Source organism: Stomoxys calcitrans, chromosome 5 (genome assembly GCF_963082655.1).
Source record: "Stomoxys calcitrans chromosome 5, idStoCalc2.1, whole genome shotgun sequence".
Taxonomy (NCBI): Eukaryota; Metazoa; Arthropoda; class Insecta; order Diptera; family Muscidae; genus Stomoxys; species Stomoxys calcitrans.
Window position 1 is genome coordinate 77,533,568 of NC_081556.1, and position 24,573 is coordinate 77,558,140.

General features: G+C 33.1%; 1 protein-coding gene across 2 annotated transcripts in view; it reads right to left on the reverse strand.

The window, feature by feature from the left end:
* LOC106096016 (longitudinals lacking protein, isoforms F/I/K/T) overlaps positions 1 to 24,573 on the reverse strand; it is a 366,249-nt gene that overhangs the window by 58,567 nt on the left and 283,109 nt on the right. The gene's annotated exons all lie outside the window — the stretch shown is intronic.

Consider the following 24,573-nt stretch of genomic DNA (forward strand, 5'->3'; position numbering starts at 1 on the left):
TTTTTGTGGAATGAAACAAATAACTATTATAATATAAAATATTAATTTAGATATTCATATATAAGAATAATCGTTAAAGAATAAATCGAAAAGAGAACAATAACAAATAAGATAAGAATAATAATAATAATAATAATAAAAAAGAAGACAATACAAACTAGAAAAGCTATTTAAAGAGAAAAATATTAATTAAATCTAACTACAAATACATACACATGTGTAGTTGTGTATGCAACTACTGATAAATGTATACATAAGGTTAACATTAAAATATATATATATACATATGTAAATAATATAGTGAATTTATTCAATTAATTAATTATTATAGATAACGTTAAAAAGAGATCGCAATGTGTAAAAATTACTAATTTGAAAATTATTTAAATATATATATTTTATTATTTGTTTAGTGTGTATGTGTGTGTGTATGTGTGATTGATTGATTGGTTGCTGTTGTTGGGAGTTGTCGTTTCTTTATATATACTCTATATATGCATTTTTTTCGTTATTTTTTTAATTGTTTTTCCAAAAAACAATGAATTAGTCAAACAAAAGCTTTGCAAAAGACACACATTACAAAATTCCTATGGTTTGTGTTTTGTTTATTTTTTTAGAAGCGAATTATTAGTTTTAATTGTTTCTTTTTTTTATATATATAAATATATATTAATATTTTTTTTTTAATTTCATATAATTAAAAAAGGACGGCGTTTTTCATTTGAAAAAGAAAGAAAAATTAATTGTATGAAAATTATTATTAGTGGAAAAAAAACATTGCATTTTATTTCTCTCAAGTGCTTTTAATTTGTTTTTGTGGTTTAAATTCTTCGGTTGTTATTTGCAAAGCTAAATGCATTTTCGTATTTTTGTTTTACTTTAAAAGTATATTGTTTTGAAAATCATTTTTGTAAATAATTTTTTTTTTTTCATTTTATTTCTAATAATTTGGTCTGCATGTGTGTATGTAATGTTCGTTTTTGTTTTTGGTTTTTTGTTTTCAGCAAGAAAGAGGGCCAGCATTTTGTTTAAGTAATTAATTATTGATTTTGTTTTCTGAGGAATTTCTTGTGGGAAAACGTGAGGTTTGTAAGATTTCTTCTTGCTTGTTTATGTCTGCGGGGAGGCGGGGTGGTTGGTGTAATTCAACAAAATATATTTTTCTAAATATTTTTCTTTAGTAGTTCCTTGCTATGTATATTTATGTAAATATTTATTATCGACTTTTTCTTTTTTTATTTACAAGTGTTATGTGTGTTGCATTTGTTGTTTTTTTTTTTTTTGTTTATTATTTTTTATCTTTTCTTCCCGTTTGTTGTTTGTTTTATTATGCGTTTCACTATTCTAGTTACTACTAACACCTAATCCTCCTCTGATTCTGATACTTCTCCAATTGTTTGTTTTTCTGGTAATTTTTTTTTCGTTTTCTTTTTTTTTCTTCTTTGTCATTGTCTCTTTCTTTCGTGTTTTCTTTTTTTTTGTTTTCTTGACTAGTTAAACTATTTTAAAGTGTTATACACATAAATCACAAAAATTAAAAAAAAAAATAAAAATTGTTTAAAAAGTTTTAACAAAGCTTACAAAAATCCTTAGCCATTTTCGTTTCAAAAATTCACATTTCACATTGCTATCACATTGTATTTCAATTCATTTTTTTGCATTTATATAATTCTAGTTTTTCTTACTACATACATTTAGTGTTTTTTTTTTTTGTGCAAAAAGAGAGAATATTAAGGTGTGGGAGAGAGAGAGCAAGGGAAATATTTGATTTTCTCATCAACAATTATCAAAAGATGGAGAAGGACAGCACTGCTTTTTTTGCAGCCAAGTATACAATCTGCATAGGTTGTGTGTGAGAGAGAGGGAGAGCATTGTCCCTTTGAACTTATTAAAAAAAATCTTTTAAATTTTTAATTAGATTAACAGCAATTCAAATTCAACATTTAGCTAATAGACCAAAAACAATTAAAAAGACGTTATGTTCGGCCGGGCCGAGCTTTAGATACCCACCACCTCGGGTATAAATGTAAACCACGTTTCATCAAAATCAGGTCAAAATTACATACCTTATGTCCCATAGCAGTTGTATTGAAATATGTTCCGATTTGGACCAAATATTAATAAGTACAGCAGCTATATTTAAAAATAAACCGATCGGAACCATATACGACACGGATGTTGAAGAGCCTAACACAAAGCACTGTCCCAAATTTCGGCGAAATTGGACAATAAATGCGCCTTTTATGGGCCCAAAACCTTAAATCGGCGGATCGGTCTATATGGCATCTATATTGAAATCTGGTCCGATCTGAGCCAAAATGAAGAAGGACGTCGAAGAACCTAACTAAACTCACTGTCTCAAGTTTCAGCGACATTGGATAATAAATGCTCCTTTTATGGGCCCACTACCTTAAATCGAGAAATCGGTCTATATGGCAGCTATATCCAAATCTGGACCGATCGGGGCCAAATTGAAGAAGAATGTCGAAGGGCCTAACACAAGTCACTGTCCCAAATTTCATCAAAAGCGGATAATAAATGTGGCTTTTATGGGCCTAAGACCCAAAATCGTCGGATCAGTCTATATGGCAGCTATAACCAAATCTGGACCGATCTAAGCCAAATTAACGAAGTATTTCGAAGGGCCTAGTGCAACCCACTGTCTCAAATTTCAGCAAACTCGGATAATAAATATGGCTTTTATGGGCCTAAGACCCTAAATCGGCGGATCGGTCTATATGAGGGTTATATCAAGATATAGTGCGATATAGCCCATCTTCGAACTTAACCTGCTTATGGATAATATATATTGAAGTATACTCTGGATTCCACTGTTATCCGCTCCGGGCTGGGAAATAATGTGCCCATCACTTATATCCTTCGTTTCATTGAGCCCTCATTAACAATCGTCACAGTTATTCTCATATTTCAGGGAAGTTCAACGAAAAGATGAAAACATTCAATGGATACCCACCTCAGTTTGGTTGTTTTTTTTTTTCTTATGTGACAGGTTTCGCTTTTATTAGAAGCTTCTTCTTGGCCAGTACTGTGTGATGGTTGAAAAGTACGGTCGAAGGAATGTTTCTTTCAACAATTCCATCAATTATTTCCTATTGCCAATTCAATTAACGAATTTTATCAGGCTTGTAACTTTTTTAGTTGATCTAATTAATTGAGGCCACCGTAGCGTTGTTTCTTAGTGGAATGTTCATGCGCAAAATTTGAATTTGCAATTAATTGAGAGGATAATAGCTTTCGATTTTTCGTTTTTCTGTGTCAATGAATTCTCCATATGGAGAATGTAATCGCTACTGAGCAATTGTTGATGAAAAGGTAAGAACTTAAAAAAAGTATTTAACAGTTCTTGTCGAAAGCAAAAGAAATGAGAGATAGAGCGATAGTTATTGGGTGATATGCTTGCTCTTTATAATTAACAAATACAAAAATATATATAAATATATATTTCCAATAAAGCATCTTAAATAATCGTTGAGAATATTAAGTTCGACATTAAGACAGTTTACAAATGAGTGTGACAATTTTTTCTTACTGAGGTCATATTAGCTAATAAAAATATTTTTGCATGTCAACCCTAAACGTTTTTCTGAAAGTTGCCGGTACCGGTACATTTTCCAAACAAGTAGTTTAGTAGATGAGATCATTTTGAAAATACTTTTAAATGTTTGTGCCAATGAGAATATTATACAACGTATTGTATGAAAACGTATCGAACGTTAAGTATAAAAAAGTCTACTTTACACTTGGATCAAATCTAGATTTGCGCAGAGATTGCGGAAATCTCGTGTTTTCAGTGTGAGCAAATCTACTTGTTTGAGGAGATTTGCAGCAGATCTCCTTCGAAATTCAAATGCAACACTGCGTTAGTATTGAAAACCGATTTCTATCGATACTTTCTACAGCACTATTTATTAATATCTGACAGTTTCTTATTGAAATTAAGAAATTTTTAGTTGAATTTAATTGCTGACCACAATATATATGCTAAACACATTTAAAATGCTGGTCAGAAAAAAAAGAGAAAATTCATTTTTCGCACGAACCATTCGTATGTGGAATCGACTTCCGGATAATGTCCTTCCCACCGATATTGGCGTTCAGAAATTTAAGACTAATATCAATAAACACTACTCCCTCTTTTCCTGAGCAGCTGTCGGAAATTGCTGATAAGTCTTGAACAGAATTGTTGCATATGTTGTTTTTGCCAAACGCAACTTTTTGTCCTGAACTCATGTGTTCCTGGAAAAACTTGTATTATTAGCAAACATCCTTACATCAGCAATAAGAAGGCGGATGAATATATGTGGACCACACAAAAACGATGTATCGATAGAACAGAGCAATACAATCCACAACACCGTCGCTCTCTTCTGAACATGGTTTAAAAGTTCCAAGGCTGATATGGTAGTTACTGCCATAATATTTGATTTATAGTTCACTTTCAGTCTGATGTAGGTAGTTCAGATATTAAGAAGATCAGAAGAAGCGATGCTTAAATGTTTCTTTTGACAAATCGAATAGATGTTCAGATCAATGCAAGGGACATCAAAGTGTATCTTATGCCTAAAAGATCAAGCACATTTGATTGCTCAATATCCATACAGAACATAGATAATGATGATTGTAATGAGTCGGCGAATAGTTTATAAAACATCAGACAGCATTACGTCTTCCGTATATTAAGAAACCTCTCTGTTTCGTTGGCTCCACTTGGAAATCATGAGCAAGTCCTAGCAAAATGCCACATTCATTATCCCTTTCGATCTGGACTTTGAAGACAACCATTTGACCTCACGCGGTATTACATAGATACTGTTCTTAAGAAATCATATGTCGCGGACGAGGACATTTTTCATTTTCTCTTTCAATGCCTTGCCTCCGAAATAGCATATAGGTGTTCCTTTTTTAGGCATTTGGAGAACATAGAGGTGTAAACCCAGTCTAATACATGGCATTCACAAAGAGGCAGAGTTATGAAGGAATATGTTGACGCCAGTCTTGATTTATGGCGGAGAGAAGAAAAATACATGCAGAATCACTATGGGCCATAGGATAGCCAACGCGGATGGACTTGTCCTCCTCCCTATTTCGATCCGGACTTGTCTTTGAAGGCAACCATTTGACCTCTCGCGGTATTACATAGATACTGTTCTTAAGGAATCATATGTCGAGGACGAGGTAAAGACGAGGACATTTTTCATTTTTTCTTTCAATGCCTTACCTCTGAAATAGCATATAGGTGTTCCTTTTTTTCAGCTATTTGGAGAACATTGAGGTGAAAACCCAGTCTAATAAAGAGGCAAAAAGTTACGAAAGATATATGTTGACGCCAGGCTTAATTTACTGCGGAGAGAAGAAGAAGACATAAGAAACCACTATGAGCCATAGGATAGCCAACGCGGATGGACTTGTCCGCTTCCCTCTTTCGATCTGGACTTGTCTTTGAAGGCAACCATTTGACCTCTCGCGGTATTACATAGATACGGTTCTTAAGAGATATTTCTTGGCCCCAGTTCGGTAGTTCACGTTTGTAACAGAGAAAGATGAATACATGTAACTTCTAGAATACATAGAAGTTACATTAGCATGACTTCTGTGAAGTTCAGATCTAGTTAATACTTATGTTTCCGGAATCGATGGGTAACTTTAAATTTTTCTTTACCTCTAATTGAATGTGGAAAGTATAAGACAAAATTGGCTTCAAAAGTTAGTTACTGAACTAGAGGTTGGTGCCAACAGGTCCTTGGTTCGATTAGCGGGTAACGATAACATAAGATTTAGTAACGGATTTGTGGATAGTTATTGCTTGCTGTTTACTAACTTTACAAACATTTTCCCTCTCACTCACTCACATATCACACAAAGAACTTTGCTCTCTTTTACATATCGCTATCATTTGTCAGTTTTATGACGATGGGGAATGATATTTACTCGCTCTCTCTCTCTCTCTCTCACCGGATTTTTTTCGCTGTTCTTCGCTTAATTATGTACCTCTCTCACTCTCTCCTTCACACTTTTATTAGTGAAATTTCCTACAGATACTTAAGTGTACCTTTTCCTCTCTCTCTCTCTTTTTGCTTTAGATGCCCTCACATATCACGTTTATCTCTTTCTCGCTCGGATTCAACACTGTTTTCCTTAAATGTTTATTATTTACTCATTTGTTGTTGATTACTGTAGGTGATCATGTGTGGTTTGGTTTGGTGTGTGTGTGTGTGTGTGTGTGTGTGTGTGTGTGTAGTATTCAAAAGTGTTGTTTTTGTTTTGGGGTAAGCGTGATTCGTTAACGTTGTTGTTGTTGTTGCATTTTGTTTAAGACGTTATTTTCTAGATTTTTTTCTTTGTTAACTATTTATATATAAAATTGGTGCTAATTGTTTTTTTGTTTTTGTTTTGTTTTGTTTAATTTAATTAATTCATTATTGCACATTTAGCTCACAATTAGTTTCAAATTATTTGTTTTTGTTGTTTTGCCTAGATGTTTGTATGTATGTTGTATTCTTAAATAGTTTCTGTGGTATTTGTTATAATAATAATAATATTTCTCTTAACTAATGCTGACTTCTTGTTGCTGTTGTTGCAGTTACTTATGTTTTTTTTTAAATATAAAAAAAAAATTGTTTTATATATGTCTATATAAAAGAAAAACTACGAATCCTTAATGCGTTTTGCGTTCATCAAACCCAAGTTTTGTTGTTGCAGTTGTTGTTATTTTTGCTATATTGTTTTTTTTTCTATTTCTCTATAATTAGAGAGAGAATACTTTGTATACCGAGGAATTTCAAGAAAAGATTTTTTTTCAGAAGAAAATTTTCTATATTATTACGTGTGTGTGTGTTTTTAAAGAAAATTTAATTGTGTGGTTGTGTTGGATGTGTAAATTATTTCTTGTTTTTGGTTTGTTTTTATTTTAATTACTTTTTTTTGGAAAATGCACAGTTTTCTTCTTTGTTGTTTTATAAGTTTGAGATCATCAGTTTAAAAAAAAATTTACAAAAAAATATAAAAAAGAATTGCATTTCATTTATTAGCTATTATTATTAATATTATTATGTATGTATAAGAGACATGCAAATTTCTTCGAAAACAAACTTTTCTTTATTAAAATCCTCCGGCCCTCATTTGTCACCAGAAAATCTTTGCAAATTTCATTACCAACCATCATCGACATTACCATCATCATCATGGTCATGTTATCACACACTTAAACAAACACAAAAAAAGAACTGACTAAAAAATTCAAGATCATTTGAAATTTAAAAAAAAAGAAAAATTAAAGAATTATTTTAAGATTTAAAAAAAAAAAAATTAATCACATTCGTGCTGTTTTGAGAAGTAGAAAGAAATTTGGTTTCAATTCTATCTAAAGTGCTCTGCAGAAGAGAGTTGACAGTTTTAGACTTCTTATTCCTCTATCTATATGCTGTGTTATTGCAATATTCTTTTCTCTCACACTCACTATCACTCTCTTTCTCTCTCTCTCTCTCTCTCTGTTTCTCTGTTTAATGGGTAACTATTCTTTTTACACAATTTGTTAATATTTTTTGACGGGATTTTTTATAGGCTAATGTCTGCGGCGTCTGTCATCGATTATATCATCGATGTTGATGAGTACGCATGTGCAGCACGAGATTGTGTTTATGCTTTGATTTCTTGTGACAAATGGGACACTCAAACTTGGGTTCGACGCCGCATTCGAAGCGTACATGTCTATTAAGGCTGTGCGGACGCGCATATGAATTTCCGCAACGATCGCAGGTGTAGGCACCGCCCCAAGAGACGGGGCCCGCACCTGAACTACCTGAGCCACCACCAGAACTGCCAGTGGCGCCTGCACCACTAGGCCCCGTAACTCCACTTTGACTGCCGCCGCCGCCACCACCACCACCACCAGCACCCCCAACGCTACTGCCAGCAGGGCCAATGGCAGAACTGCCACTGCTGGAGGGCGTATGAGGGGCCACAATGGCCGAGGTAGAGGCAGCACCAACACCAACACCACCAGCAGCACTTGTATTGATGACCGAACTGGAGGGGCTTGACCCCACCCCCGATCCAGATGCGGCGGCCGCAGCAGCATTCAGCAAGGCACCGGCAGTTGTGCCGACACCCCCACTGCCGCCCGCACTACTGCTGCTATATCGACGTTTAGGCGAACTAGCTCCTGCATGTGCTGGAAAATTCATAAACGCATGATGCGGTGCATGTTGGTGCAGTCCGTGAACGGGCGCCACTGCAGCTATGGTGTGTAAGGCAGCCTGTTGCAATTGAGTAGCTGGTGGCATACCTGAGGTTCCTGCGGCAACAATACTTCCTGCTGCTCCCCCGCTCATCATGGCCGCTGCCATTGCTGCTGCTGTTTTTGAATCGCCTGAAGCAGCCACGGCCGCAGCCTGTTGCAGGGCCGACACCAGATTTATATTGAAATGGCTGGTTAGGCGTAAATCACAAGGCTGTTCACTCTCCAGCTCATCATCGTCATCGTCCAGCTCACAATGGACCCCGGTGCCAACGGAGCGTACATTGAACTTATCTTCATTCTCGTCCAGGCCCGAGGTGGGTTCAAATTTTATGACACCTGGTGGCGGTGCCACAGACGATGAGGTCGAGGGGCTACGCTTCAAGCGTATGCTGGGCCTACCCTGCTGCAAATAGTCGCCGCCTCTGCTGGATGTGGGCGTGGTCACATCTATGGGTGTCAACCCATTAATAGAAAGAGAACCAAAGACAAAGAACAAAAAAACACACACAAAAAATAAACATTTAGGAAAAAGAGAAGAAAAGAAAGAAAGAAAACAACAATTAATACGTTTTTTGTAGCTATCTAAAAAACAAAAGAACTCTATATAAAAAAATTTAATTATTAAAAAAGAGCCAGAGGCCTAGGATATATTTGATCATTTGTTTTAGTCTCTTAACGACAATATTTGAACTTGGATTCAATAAAAAATTAGATTAGAATAAAACTAAAAACAAAAATACTAAATTAAAATACAAATGTTAACAGAAATACAAATAGTAAGTGTGAATAAAATTAATTAAGAAAAAAATTACCATGAGTGTGTTTTTGCTGTGGGTGGAAGGAAAATTTCGAAATTTTGTGTTTTTTTTTTAACATCCAACATTTAAGGGTCATGTGTGAGTGGACGCGCACAACAGATATTCGTGTTCGTGTTTTTGATTGCTCGCGTGTATACAGGGGGCATACAAGAATGTTGGTGAACTAATGTGGCTGATTGATGGTGGTGGTGGTAGGTGGTGGTGGATTGGTTGTGGTTGGGTGGTCATATGATGATGTTTCTATGTGTGCTCATGGAATTAGTGACATTTCTATTTTATTCTTGGTTAATATATTTCTCCATTGTTAGGGGAAAAATTGCTAAATTGATTGAAATGTTCGCTTGATTTTTGTATAGATGTATGTAAAACATAAAGAAAGCTCGAAATTTATTTATAGCAGTAACATTTTAAGTGAAAAATCAAATAATATATATTGAGAAATACGTTAGTGACATAAAGATGGCGCTTTGTTGAGAGGACACATAACACATTATTCTCCCACTACAATTAAACGTAGGTAACAGTCATTGTAAGAATAAATGAAAATATTGTTTATATTGTCTTAAGCAAAAAAAAAAACAAGTCTTAAACGAGAATCATATTCATTATTTGTGTATCTATAATATAAATAAATGTATGTTTTTTAATACTATAGACGATTAAACTTTTATTTTAACTTTGGTTCATTTTTATGAATTTTAAAAATCATAACACTACAGTTGTTTATTTTATTTATAAATTTGCAAATGAATTTACAAAAAAATAAAGGGGATTATTAGGCCTGGCTGCTGGGGCCTTCGGCATGTTTTTCAAATTAGTTTCTTAGTGTTATTTAGACACGCGACACGCTGATAAGGCTTATGCATCATCTTATCTGCGCCATCTGGCTAGAAGAACGCATACCCGATGATTGGAACCTCAGCATACTATGTCCCGTGCACAAGAAAGGAGACAACACGGAATGTGCCAACTACAAAAGAATAAGTATTCTCCCCATCGCATTCAAGATACTCTCGAGCGTACTGTGTGAAAGATTAAAACCTAAAGATAATTGTGCCCCATCAATGCGGTAAATCCACTCAGTAAATCCACTCTGGACCAGATATTCCCACTGCGCCAAATCCTGGAAAAGACCCGAGAAGGAAAAACCAACATCTACCATCTCTTTGTTGACTACAAAGCCGCTTTCGATACCCCTTTACGTTCAAAGGTATTTCAAGCCATGTCTGAGTTTGGTATCCCTGCAAAATGAGTTTGGTATCCCTGCAGGATGACGCTTGCTGATACGCGTTCTTCAGTAAGAATAGGAAAGAATCTCTCTGAACCATTTAATACCAAACGAGGTTTCAGACAAGGAGACAGCCTATCGTGTGATCTCTTTAATATCCGGCTGGAGAAGATTATACGAGATGCAGATGTGAATAGATATGGCACACTAATCACAAGAGAACACATGCTACTCGCCTATGCCGACGACATCAACATCATAGATCGGTCATCGGAAGTAGTAACTGCAGCCTTTGAAAGAATCGAAAGAGAGTCAATGAAAATGGGTCTGGCAGTAAATGGAGATAAGACGAAGTGAATGGTTTCAACTCCCAAAACGCCTTGTACAACCGAGCAGATAAAGAAAATGAAGAAAGTTGGGAACTACAACTTTGAGACAGTCGGTAACTTTATCTACCTCGGTAGAATAATACTGGCAAACAGATGCTACTTTGGACTAAGTAAGCAGTTTAGAAACAAGGCCACCTCTCGGCAGACGAAGATTACACTATACAAGACACTGATACTACTCGTGCTGTTATATGGTTCTGAAGCATGGCTACATGTCAAAGCAGATGAGGCAGTGCTTGGAGTATTTGAGAGAAAGATGCTTCGTAATATATATGGACCAGTTTGCGTTAATGGAGAATATAGGTGACTTATGAACCACGAGATGTATGAGCTGTATGACGACGATAGCATAGTTACACGAATCAAAATACAACGGCTGACTTGGGTAGGTCACGTTGTCAGAATGGATGAAGAAGCTCCAGCAAGGAAGTCTTTTGAAGGCAAACACAGTGGTACACGCAAACCGGGAAGACAAAAGCCCGATGGAAAGATCAAGTTGTGAGAGACACCTCGAAACTTAGTGTCAGAGATTTTAGAATGAGCGCAAAAGAACGAGGAGCTTGGAACGCTATTCTACGTTCGGCTAGTGGAACAAATATTATGTCATAGCCAATTAAAGTAAAGTAACAATTTTATTATGATTATAATTTTTTACATTCTCTAGCAAAAAATATTTTCACAATGGTTCTTTTAAATGGCAGATTAATAACGAGCAACATATACTTTTTGATTTAAAGATAAGAGTTGGGTTTGCAAAGTGATTTATCTTAGAAGAAGCTGCCGAAATAAAATCTCAATTCTTGGAAGATAATGGATGAAGTCTACTAAATTACTTAACTTAATGCCCATATTACATTAAAGTAAACACAGATAAGGCATGTAATCTTCGGTCCAAAATGTGTCGGATAAAATGTTGCCTTTACTTTAAAGACTAGAGCCAAAGGCTAGGTACTTAGTTTACTGTTGTCAAAGTTTTCAGATTTTAAAGAAAACATTCCCATAGTTGAGAGATATTTTTACTTCATATTGAAGATTTTTTTCTAAATAGAAGTTTAATAGATCCTTTACTTTGCGTCTTCATTATTTTCTAAGACAAAAATCTTTTAAAGAAGTCAAAATATCGTTGAAATTCAATGCAAGGCAATTAAAGGTTTTTCAAAAGTAAAGAGGCCAGGATTAAAAAGAGTTTTTCAAAAAAAAAAAATTTTATTAGAATTCATCTGTGAAGTATAATTAGGAAAAGTAAGCGTTCGAAATTCGTAGTCCGTTAGAATAAAGTGACCTTTATCTTGAGGATTCACTTCTTTGGCCATTATCACACATGACCAGAACCCTTCGATATATACTACATTACTTGTATGGCTTATTATGGATTATTAATCCAGGGACTGGTATAGCCTAATGCACAGCAATGTACTAATTATTTGTTTCAGTACTCTAAAAGGTGTACAAATTTGCAAAATTTACTGGAAGCCATTCGCTTACTTTAATTACCAGCAGATAACTATTAGAGGACTTTCCCAGCCAAATTTGAAAACTTGTTGTTTGCAGTGTTTCCGTTTTTGGTAAGTTCCTACCAAAATTGGCAATTCTCTTGGTAGTTTGGTAGGCTGACCTCAATTTTTGGTAGGCTGACCTCAATTTTTGGTAGGTTTTTGCCAACATATAAATACCAAGTTAAGTGCCAAAAAAATCGCCGGGGATGACGTAAAACTAATTCACTACGTATCGTTTCTGTGTATTCGTTAAGAGTGCTGAATCAAGCCAAGGATAGCGAGGGGCGAAGGGGGTTACAAATGGTCTCATTGTTGCAAATTTCAAGAAAAAATGCGTAAGTTCTAATATTGACCGTAACTGCTGGTACGAGTGTTAAGGGATATCTTCCAAAATTCGGCTTTAGTGCGTTCAATACCTTCAATCGCTGCATACGAATATGGTCAACTCTGGTCTTTACTCAAAAGTTGAGGGTTACAAGCATCTCGTTGTACCGGCGAAAAATGGGAAGTAAAAGCGCATTTCTAGGCACAAACACTTGAATCGTTAGATCGCTTTATCCAAACTCGGCACGGTTGCTTATTGAAATCGGGGCAAAAATACGACTTTATGAACTTAATATTTCTTATCGGGTGCTATATTATGATATCGGCTATCTTTGAACTTAAGGCTGTAGAGTGATTTCAACAAACAGACAGTTTTTAATGTATTTACATTTCACTCCAACATAACGTTAAACATAAGTGTAGAATTATTGAACGTAAGTACCTTTGTTTATTGTTAGCGTTTTAGTAACTTCGCACATGGTAAAGGAAACTTTCTTTCATTGTAAAATCAAACATACTTGGCATGGGTGTTTCGATAGCCGCAAACGATTATTCGCTTACCAGACCAATATTATTCTCTTAAGTTTCTGGAGAATAGTTGAGAATATAGACACAATCTAGTACACAACAGACAAATGGCGCCCGGCACACGAAAGCACATTCGGAATTTCTAAGACACAGACATTGTTTGGCAGGTATTTAAGAGTGCGAAAACAACAACTCTGATAAGTAATTTATTGTTTTACTTATAGCACAAGGAATACAGCAGATCACAATACAAGGCCACAAAGGAGTTGTTCGAAAATGGATGAAAGGCTTCAAATTTATCATTTATCAAATTTCATAACATTGATATAAAACCAGTTGAAATCGGTTTATAACTGGAAAAATTCAAAGTTTGTAATAAAACCGTGTGAAGTGGTTAAGTGTTTAAAGTGACACACTTAACCGGCTGTGCAAAGTGGTTATTATATTACAACATTAATTTGAATTTGGTATCCTTTTTTGATATAGCAGCCTTTGGGATATATCCTTTTTTCTATATCAAAAATTAAAAGAAAAATTTAAGCACGATAATGTTAAATTAAATATAAATAATGAATAACCAGTTTAAACTCTGATTTTGTTTATCAAGAATGAAAGATATGATTATTCTCGAATTAATTTATCACAAAAAATCATGTACTTCATAATAACAAAATCCCAACAATTTTCACTAAACAAGTTTACTTGTCGGAAATTTCCTTTATGAAAACGAACTATTTTTTTATTTCGTGTTTATAAATCTTACATATATATGTTGGCCTAAAAAACGCATATATTCATAACAAAAAAATTATACAAAAAATCAGTAACAAAAGATTTTTTTTTTAATTTTATAAGATGATGGTAAAGTTAAGGGTCATAGGTATTCACTAAATTCGATGATATTTGGATTGAATCCAACAAATCCTTTGTAAATAAAAGAAACTGAAACAAACAGTTCTTGGTGTTTACCCTGGGGTACATCATCTAACTCACATGAAGATTTTACTCCAACAAGTACTCTAAAACAATATCAAACTGTTAAAGAATATAAGGAAAAACAATATACAAGAATGGATTAAAATCATTCGGAGGCTTAAAATATTCATTTTACTAATGGAGTCTCTAATGATGAATGATGAAGTGCTTAGATATATGAATAGTGGTTGTCAAAAATTAATAACCTAAAAGTGAGAAAATATCCCTCTAGGATTATATAATGAAAAATAGAAACTAAACTCCCTCAAACTATAATCCAAACTAAAATTAAAGGAAACTGATCCGAGGAGGAAAAAAAGTAGAAGAAGCCTCTTAAATGGGGCCAAGGACAGACAATTCTCGATAACGGAATACTTCTTTTTTGTATTTGTAATTGTCTAATGTAATATTTCGGAAATTTGTATTTATTACATCAAATACGAATGGGAAAATAAAGAAAGGATATATATGTCACTAAAATGATTAGTTTATGCAGATTTAAAATAGTTCAATCTCAAATTGCCTGATCAACCCAAATTTCATTACTCTCTTTTTTTTTGTTTGAAAGATTAATTGTCGGAAATCTTGAAGAATTGACAAGAAGGATCAAGTTCCACTTTTCGAAATAAAGCTTGTAACTTCCATATTGTTCAACAATATTAAGATCTTTGGTTTTTCTCAAGTTGTAGAAATCAACATTGATCTTTCCACATGATATGTATGCAATACTGTCTGAGATCCTTGGTATTAATTACTCATGCATGAAGTGTCAATACTCGGTTTCTGAAAAGGTGTTGCCCTTCACTTTCATGGTCAACTAACTATCATACACAAAATTTACAATTTGCTAAACTTTACCATTATGGATCTATCAGTCGTGTTCATTTTAATTTTTCATAATGTCATATATCATATAGACATATTATTTCACAATATGTATTAACATTTTATACAGAAGAATACTTTAACACTTTATGTATATACCATGTGCAAACAACTTCCAAAATTTGAAATCTTTATTTCTGCTATAATTGAAGAAACAAAGAATTCAAATACGATACTAATTTAACTAATTTAATATATTATTTAACTTGCGGGTATGTATTGGAGCAACTCTTTCTTGAATTAGGAAATGTGTAAATTATTTATTATTTAATATATAAATCGAAGATTCAACATTGAATAATGTAAACTACACTTAGCAGCTGTTTAAATCTTCTGGTCAAATATTTGCCAAAAATGATAAAATGTTTGCTTTGGAATAGATTAAAACACTTTACTTGTTTTATCTCAAAACAGCTGATTTATAGCTTGAACAACTATTTTAAATAAAGGAGCTCTTTCCTAAATATTCAGTAGATATGAAAAAGGAGAAACAAGAAATAAGATATTTTCGAAAGAGGAAATTTTGAGGAACATTTTGTATTGATTTCACTAACATAATACTAGAAATAGTGAAATAAAGGTTATTACGAACTAAAAATGTCTAAGTAAGTTTGACTTCACACAGCCACTATAACCTAATATAAACCAGGTTCATTGTTTAATCGTAAACTGGGAAATTTTGTAAATTTAAAACTGTAATAGAATGTTTGACATCAAATGAAGGAGCCTAAAAGTATATTGAATCCCTAAACTCTAGCTTTAGTGTGTATATGAAGATACTCGGTAGCAGAGTTGTTAGGATATGACCTGTGAAACATCTTTGATGTATGTAACTAGAATATCACAATGGACTGCTACTATAAGCTAGACTAAGCATTATTTCATTAATTTGTATCGAAAAAGAAAACATGGTGCCATAGTTGGGATTTAGGATCATTTAGGTTTTAATTCTTATTTTTACAATTTGCAAAATTATCAAAAGAAGCGCATTCTATGCATCTACATCCACACAAATGACAACAAAATATTAAAAAAAATATTGCGAATCATTGGCAAGTTATCCTGCACCGTTCGAGACTTTCGAAGCATGTCTTCTAGGCTATTCAAAAAAATATCAATAAACTTTGTTTTGCACACATTATAAGGTATGATCTTCAACCTGCTCACCCTAAGAGTTCGCCATAAATTAAGTAATTAAATTAATTTAATGCAATTAGGTAAATCACTATGCGAATAAATTTGTTTGAGCATTAATTGGACATGGACCTGTTGCAAACAATGCATAACACCCAGTTGGTGTCAATGGCCGTTTTAATAAATCTAATATATGCGAAAATCGCATTCTAATGTTCGACTTGATTTCCGTGGCAATTGTCATAGGCATTTAAATGACAACTGCAATGTAAATATGTTTTTTTTTTTTTGTTTTGCTTCTATAACAAGTCGTTTGTTTAATGTAACAAAAGGAAACAATAATTTTTGCATCTATTACAATGCAAAAATTGTACCAATACCAAAAAAAAAAGTCTAAAACAAAGAAATAGAGTCAAAAGCCTTTGGCTTGTAAGCAAACTTATGAAAAAGTTAAAAAAAAAAGAATTAAATTAAAAATTCATAGGAAACTTGCAACAAATCAAAGGTATTTGGCGTCTTATTCAATTCTTTCCCCCAGATATGTACAATAAAAATATCAAGGTAGCGTGAAATATGAATTTGGGGTTAGGTCGACTAAAGTTTAAATTATTTCCAAAATTTATGTTGAAATTGGCTAAGTCACTTTAAAAACTAAGGTTAAAATAATTCCCTGAAACATGAAGAAAGTTAAACAAAATCTATGTTTTAATTGACCTTAGAATGAAATGATCAAAAAGTTAAAAAACAAACAAAAATATATTGATTTAAGAAGAATTTAAAAACTCAAGTTCACAGTTGGAATTTCTAGATTATTAAGGCTTGCTGTAAGAACACCAACTTATTTAGAGAAGAAAGCAGTTATAGTGTGCTTAAACAGCAAATTCTAAACTGCAATTAAGGTTCTAACAGGAGTTTTTTTTTAGAAAATAGACCCTCCGATAGACCCTCCCAAACCCTGAAGGCTCGATATCTTCACCTGTACATATCATATGGGGAAAAAACCATTTATCTCGCACTATCTTAAATACGCATGCACCTTAAAATACATATTTAAAGAAATCTCTTATTGTTGTTTGAATTAAATTAATCCAAAAAAAAAATTTAAAGTATCTTAAGAAAGCAAAGAAAAAAATTATAATAATAAAAAAAACAAACTTAGAAAAAACAAACAACATTACCTGGTGGATGTGATTTCGAATACATGGATTTTCTAAGACACAAGGCAAGTAGAACAGGAATGAATTTTTTTAAGGATTTTGGATTGAAAGGATGTTGGAGTACAAGTACCGGAAACCGGAGCTAGAAGAGAGTACAACAGTTTTGCTTTTGTAATTTTGAAGTGTGAGCCAATGAACGCGGAGAAAAGGAGACAAGCAAACAAACAGCTACTACTCCTTTGAACTTCCATCTTCTTCTCCAATTTGTGTGTGTGTTATGTTTTTGGGGTTGGGGACTTGCTTGCCTGTTTCTCTTATGATTGAAATAAAGGAAAATGAAAAGAATAATAGCCAAACAAAACAAAAGAAAATGTAGCAAAAATCAATGAGCATAACTAGGAGAGAGGGGAATATGAGAGCTGCAAGAAAGAAATCAAAAACAAACAAAAATTTATAAACAACTTTAAATGGACCCTGCACATGACTTCAAGGATGTTTTCATCTTCCATCTTCCTTTTGAAATCATGGGCAAGGTCTAAGTAATAAAAATCAAAAAAAAAGTATAACAGATTTTTCTAAAACATCATCGTACTTTACACACTTTTTATGCTACAAAATAGCTTTCTAATACTAAATACAGTCTGTTTGTCACATTACTCAAAATACTTTTGGTCAATGTTATTGAAATTACATTTCGTACATTTTAATAAAAGAATTTGAAAACAATAAATAACTCGGGGATACTTCAAATCTAAAAAATACATATTACATACTTCTGATAATTTGTATTCACAATAACATTGGAAGATATTACAATAATATTGAGAAATATTTAAATAACTTGGATGTACTCTACTAGGCAACATGATGGTAAGTTAATCGTTGTAATGGATTTTAAAATTTATAAATCATTTTTTTTTATATTTGTACCTAATTTTTTGATAAAAAATGTTATGACTTCTAAAATAGTTTGATTCAAATCCTCTACAGAACTTTTTTGTATATTGACATATAAAGTAATGCCAATAATGCTATGGATTGACTCATAACACAGTTGAGAATGAAGAAAAAATAAGAGGAACATCAAGAAGGAATCATCTTTTCGGTAGGCATAGGAACGCTCAGCCACACCTTTGAAACTTGTATTAGCGAAAATACGGTATATCTCAGCTGGTCATTATGGCGGTCGCATATTTTCGAAGGTAGACAACCGTGGAAGTTATATAAATGGGTCGATTATGGATTCCAACACAACTTCATTTGAGTTACCTTCAGGCAAATTTGTTAAAGAAATTTTGATTTCAACCTTCAAATCACTGATATTGAATGGAAATGGGAAAATTTTCTAAGTTTATTTCACGTTTTTATCTCCTGGCAACTCAACTATAGTTGCACAAAGATCTATAATCGAGCCCTAAGTTATAAACCGTTTTTGACAATGTGGTTTAAATAGGTTTGAAGTCAGACCAAAACCTGTTCCTGCACTAATCAATCAGAAAATAATTGTGTCTTGTAGCTGATTGGTAAGTCAAATTGCGAGGTTACTTTATATAGGAAATAAATTAAAACATGTCCCGATTTGGGTTTAAAAGTTACTAAATCGGTCGCGGGAAAACTGCACTCATAAGAGTGAGTTCACTCGGTGATAAAAGAAGTACAGACGAGGTAGTGTAAAGATCCATACTCATTGGCGAAATCTACGCGGCAATAAGGACCATCACAGTGTGTGACCAAGTGGCGAGCACCACCCATCTACACGGGGAAACTAAGATACTTAGAGTTAAGAACCACTGTGAATTTATATCTAAACAGTTTTTCCTGGGCTGCCAATGAGAGAACCACCTGAACTTCGGCCTCAGCGGGCTGTTCCCCCTTCCTAAGAACAAGAAGAAGAATATCTGGATGTTTACGAACGTACCAGAAAAACTCTGGCCCAACTGAGATCCGGATGGCGTAAAAGACTAAAACAGCTATGGAAAACACAACAATTTTAATGGTATTAAAGGGGTACTTTTGGGGACAAAAGAGTACTTTTTTGTTTTCCATAAATATTTATTACAAATAATCGAGTTCACAAATCCAAATTTTCTCTCTGGTAAAGTTCTTCCTTATCGATTACTGATTACACTGCAGAGCAGCCCTTTATATATATATTCCAAACCAAAGACGAAAGATCCCCATTTTTTGCGATATATCCGAGACATACGTCGGCTATGGGTGAACCCATTTATTCGAATTTTTGATTATACATTGATAGAAACTCAAAAACAGAAATCAGATATTACACAATTGAGTCAAGTACCTAGGGAACGCCCCAATGCAAAACCCCACAAACGGGCATATAGACCAATAGGTACTATATAGGACCTTTATAAAAGGTATTAAGGAGTAGAACACGATTCTCATTTTGAAATAGGGTGTTAAGTTTCAGGGGTCCTCCTCTCTCCAAAAGCTTTCTAGAGGTTCAATAAGTCATATTAGGCGATTCGAGCATAATGTTTTTTTTTTATCTAAATATGAACTGCTATTACCCTATTAAAATCCCAAACGAACTACATGTGGCAAATTCAACAGTCGGACATGACATGATTCGATCCGATGGGATGCACAAGCAACTGTCCATACCCATATATGTGTGTACGCGGTAAGTGCCAACCAGTGTAGGATGTCATTACGTGTAAGTTGACCTCTCGGGAATACTTTCTTATGGTACTCGATATGACAAGACGAGTTATTGAAATTACCAACGGTCATAATATTCCCGCGGGTCCTATGGATCGTTTCTACAATAACGACATCAATATGCCCGATTATTACTTCTCTTATAGGTCTCAGTAATTTGTTATAGAATGCGAAACGCGATTTTTATTAAACTGGCAAATTAAGTTATCTCTTAATACATTTTAGCTATGGATATCGCAATTTTGCTGGGGAAAAACTAGACCTGTCCAATAGGGTCTATTGCTGAACAATAAATTGTATTCTGAAATCGTTAAATTTTTAAGTTAATTTAGTTATTTTGGTCATTTTCAGTTTTAAATTAAAAAAAATATATATAGCTATATATCATGTTGCATAATGTAATCCAAATTATTTTCTTAATAAATATTCATATAAAAATAGAAATAAAACAAATCTACATGGATTGCTTGTGGCAAATAGTCACTTTGTGAAGGCATGCAAACTTCACAAGATCATCATCATCACCATCATCTTCATCATCATCATCGTCACCATTAGCTTGTACTACATTTAAATACAACTCTCAAGACCCTCTCAGGGGGGGCAGGTGATTTGGTGTGCTTGAATAGAAGAACTCCTCGTCCGAAGGTTGTTTGTTTGGGCAGACAGACAGACGGCCGGGGGATTCATTTAAACATAGGCGCACCTAAAAGAAAAAATATGTTAGTAAAAATTGTTTTCTACTTTTATCTAGGGGGAGAAGAAAGATGACAAGTCGCCTGAAAGCAGAAGTTAAAAGATCCATGCTGTAAAAGAAAGGAAACAAACAAAGGTCTATGTAGGGAATAGAAGAGCCTGAAAAATTAAATTGTATTAAATAAATACGGAAATAGGAATATTTTTTATACTTCAAGTTATAATAATGATAAGGTAAGAAAAACTCAAATGCCATGATTTTGTAGAATAGGGGGATTTTAGAATTTCAAAAATGGTAAAATATGACATAAATTTCAGATAAGGTGAATAACGGCCTTATTCACAAAAGCCTTTGAAGCTATAAAATTGCTTTATAAAGGAAATATGTCAAATAAACCTTTCTCAAATCTACTGTAAGTTTTGTGAATAAGGCTGTATTTCTCTAATTGAAGATGGTATGATTTCTAAAATTTCGATTGGAATCTTAAGGAAAAAACAAGAAAGACACTTTAGGTAAAAGGAAGGATGAGAGTCTGAAGTATGAATTTATTTGAAATAAGTGTAAGTATAAAATTTCTATAAGTTATATATTTAAAACCAATATGATGTTCTTTTTTTAACATATGACATATTGATTATCTTACAATATACATAGTATAAAATAAATTTTGTTTTAATGAAAATAATAACTTATGTTGTTTGTATCTGGTCGTTGTCATAACAAAAACCCAAAGTCTATACAAAATATAATATATATAATCATCCAAGTTGTTTTTTTATTTTGAAAAATGAATCATTTTTTACAGTTGAAACCGGATAGAGTACGCTAAAAATTCATAAACTTGGTTATCCGCAATTTTCAGCTAAGCGTAGTTCGGATAAGTGCAATTAATTTCCAGTTAAGTGATATAGACATAAGGGAAAGTGAATTTTTAAGTCAGTATATTGTTATGAATGAAAAAACTTGAGTGGAAAAAGAGCAATACTTAGTAGAAAGTCAGATACAATCATTAGCTTAATATCAAAATATGTTTTTGCTAATGTTATTGATGACGCGATTTTTTCCAATTCCAAATGATTTCCTATAGAAATATTCACTTAGTCGTTTTCGTTTGTATATAACAACAGAGTTTGGGATGCAGAAACCTTTTCAGTTTAACGGTATTTTCAGTTAAATTATTTTTCACTAAAACCAATTCAATTGTATTGAATAACACCAAAAATGAATGTTTCTCTCCTTCAAGTGTCAGTTAAGTGCATTACAGTATTATTTTTTTCTTCGTTTTAACTAATTTTGGGTTTGAAAAGGTTGAGCTTTTGTGGCATATTGTTTATATTGATCGTTTTGCTGTTCCGGTCAACTCCATAATCCTCGAGGTTAAGCAGGAAATCTAGGGAATTTTCAAAAATTATTAAAGGAAAGAATATTAATATATAAAATTTATTTTGTATGGGGAAGATTAATTAGAATATACAATATGTAAAAAAACATATAATTTAATAATATAAATCAAGCAATAATGAAAACCAATAATATAAACCACAAGTATAAAAAATAGTTAAATAAAAAAAACTTTAATTACAATGTCGTTTATGTAGGTTTTTGTCCACTTTTTTCCTCCCATATATATCGAAATTAATCAAGAGAAAATTTTAAGATTTGTTATATTGTCCAACTTATAATAAAAAGTAGAAAAGGAACGAATTACTAAAATCTTTACTCACTAATTGCCAATTGTAAGAAACATCCAATATTACTGAACAAAAATATAAATAAATTACAATATTTTCTGTTAAAGCGAAATTCAAGACCAACTATGATGTGTTTCGACCTCTTGGGTACCTTTAGATGTGGAGGCTTTTGGTAAGTCATATTGCGAAAACGCATTTGCAATCTAAGTATGACATTTATCAAGTGCGACATCTTGTCATACTAGCTGTTCTATTCCAATGCATGTCTTAGGTTTAAAGTGATGGATTTTTTTTTATTGAATAATGGAGCAATTTTTTTGATCCGAAAGTGACTACATATAAGAAACAAATATTCGGAATATAATTAATAAATCATTTTTCTGAACAAAATTATTTTAAATGGAATCTTCATGTAGTAATTAGCATTTACATGCAGAACAAATATGTAAATTTGTAAGAATTTAAGATAAATATTGTTATATGGTTTGCCATGGGTTTCACTTCCCCTTCAAGGTTGCGATTATCAAGATAAAAATATAACACTGTCGAAATTCTCCATCATAACAAATATAAAATCATATGAAAGAATCTTTCTACCACAAGGCATTAGTATTGGGATATTTATCGCATGATTATAAAAGTTGAAGAAAGGCTGGAGAAGCCGATAAAATAAATTTATAATAACTTATTTATAAACAAAACATTTTTGAACATTTCAAAACAAAAGTTAAAAATTTACTCAACGATAAAAGAATAGGCCTTTGTAAATAATTAATAATAAGTATAATATATTCTATACATAACAATAGATGAAAACTATTTTCTTCAACTCCGAACACTTTTAACTTCACTCAGAAATCTGGAAATTTATTTAAACTTTAGAAATTACAAAAACTATTTTTTCAACATTATCCGAACACTTTCAACTTTACAATTTCTAGAAATAAATTTAAATAATATTTTTTGAGACCAAAAGTTGTAAAGGTTTTGTCACTATATCAACAATAAAGCAAATTGAAGGTAAAAAGTGAATTTTTCTTGTCTCTTGGAAATGGGTATGTTGAGCACCCATTGACGCCCGTTAAATGCTTTAATACTAGCACACTATTGCTTAACTTTTGAAGTTCTTTACTTGGAGACTATTCGAATAGAAGCAGACTGTAAAAAATCCCCTTTAAAAATATTAATTAGTAACTACTAAAAAACAAGTCGATTATTGGTTTAGAGGTATGTCAACCTAACCAAACTACTAAAGAAAAGTATGTATCTGCAGTCTAATTAGTGAATATTATAGTTTATTCATAAATTTCCTTTGTGAAACTGTCAGATAGATCTGTACAACAATCCGAACTATAGTGAGGATATGTCACATAAACAAGAAGAATCAACTCTTTTGTACTTCCGTTCATTTACTTTTACAGCATCCCTCAAAAAGGAGTCTTAGAAGACAATGAATTCCCCTCCTCTCTTATGCCATCTTGTACACTTTTTAGGTAGGATGGCAATGCAAATGCAAATTTTGCACATGAACAATCCACTAAGGAACAAGGGAAACTCAACTAAGGAACAGAATAAACTCTTTTGTACTTTCCATTCCTCCAAAAAGAAATCTTAGAAGAAAATGAATTCCCCTCTTCTGTTAAGCCATTTGGCATATTTTTTGTACAGGTTGGCTTGTAAAGAGCTCTAATGTGAATATTGCTCACATCCACAGATTGTTTTGTCTGTGTTTTTAACAGCCTGATCATCAGACACAGAAAGTTGTTTGAAAAATTATAGAAATTTGTGAGTTTTTTGATAACGGTCTTCTTTGAATAATTTTCTTAGGAGAACTTTATCAAGTAGATAACAAATCTGAAGAAGGTCTTGTTGAGGGCAGTTCTTGCGGTGAAGGAGGCTAAAATTGAAGATGTTTTAATCAAGAAGAAAAAGTTGGTTAAATGCAAGATGTTTGCATTTGGACCGACTTTAATGAAGACCAAAGTTGAACTTAAACTAACATAATGTAAAAGAAGTAAATTGGAATGAATCCGAGGCTTGATATATGCAAATATTTTTAGAACTTCATGAAAGGAGATTGAACATATTTGACAGTTAATCTAGCTTAAACCTTGGCACGGTATAACTTCAAGCACCTTACAGGCTCGTACTTTGAGCTCCAATCTTTATAGGGTTCTTCGTTATCACAATAAGCTTAGAAGCTGCCGGGCGCGTCCACAAATTGCGGATAATGGAATGCTCCATACGGAGTAGCTGCAAAGGCAGTCGTGTTTAATCAGCGGTATCGAGTGGAGAGGCCGGGCGCCACT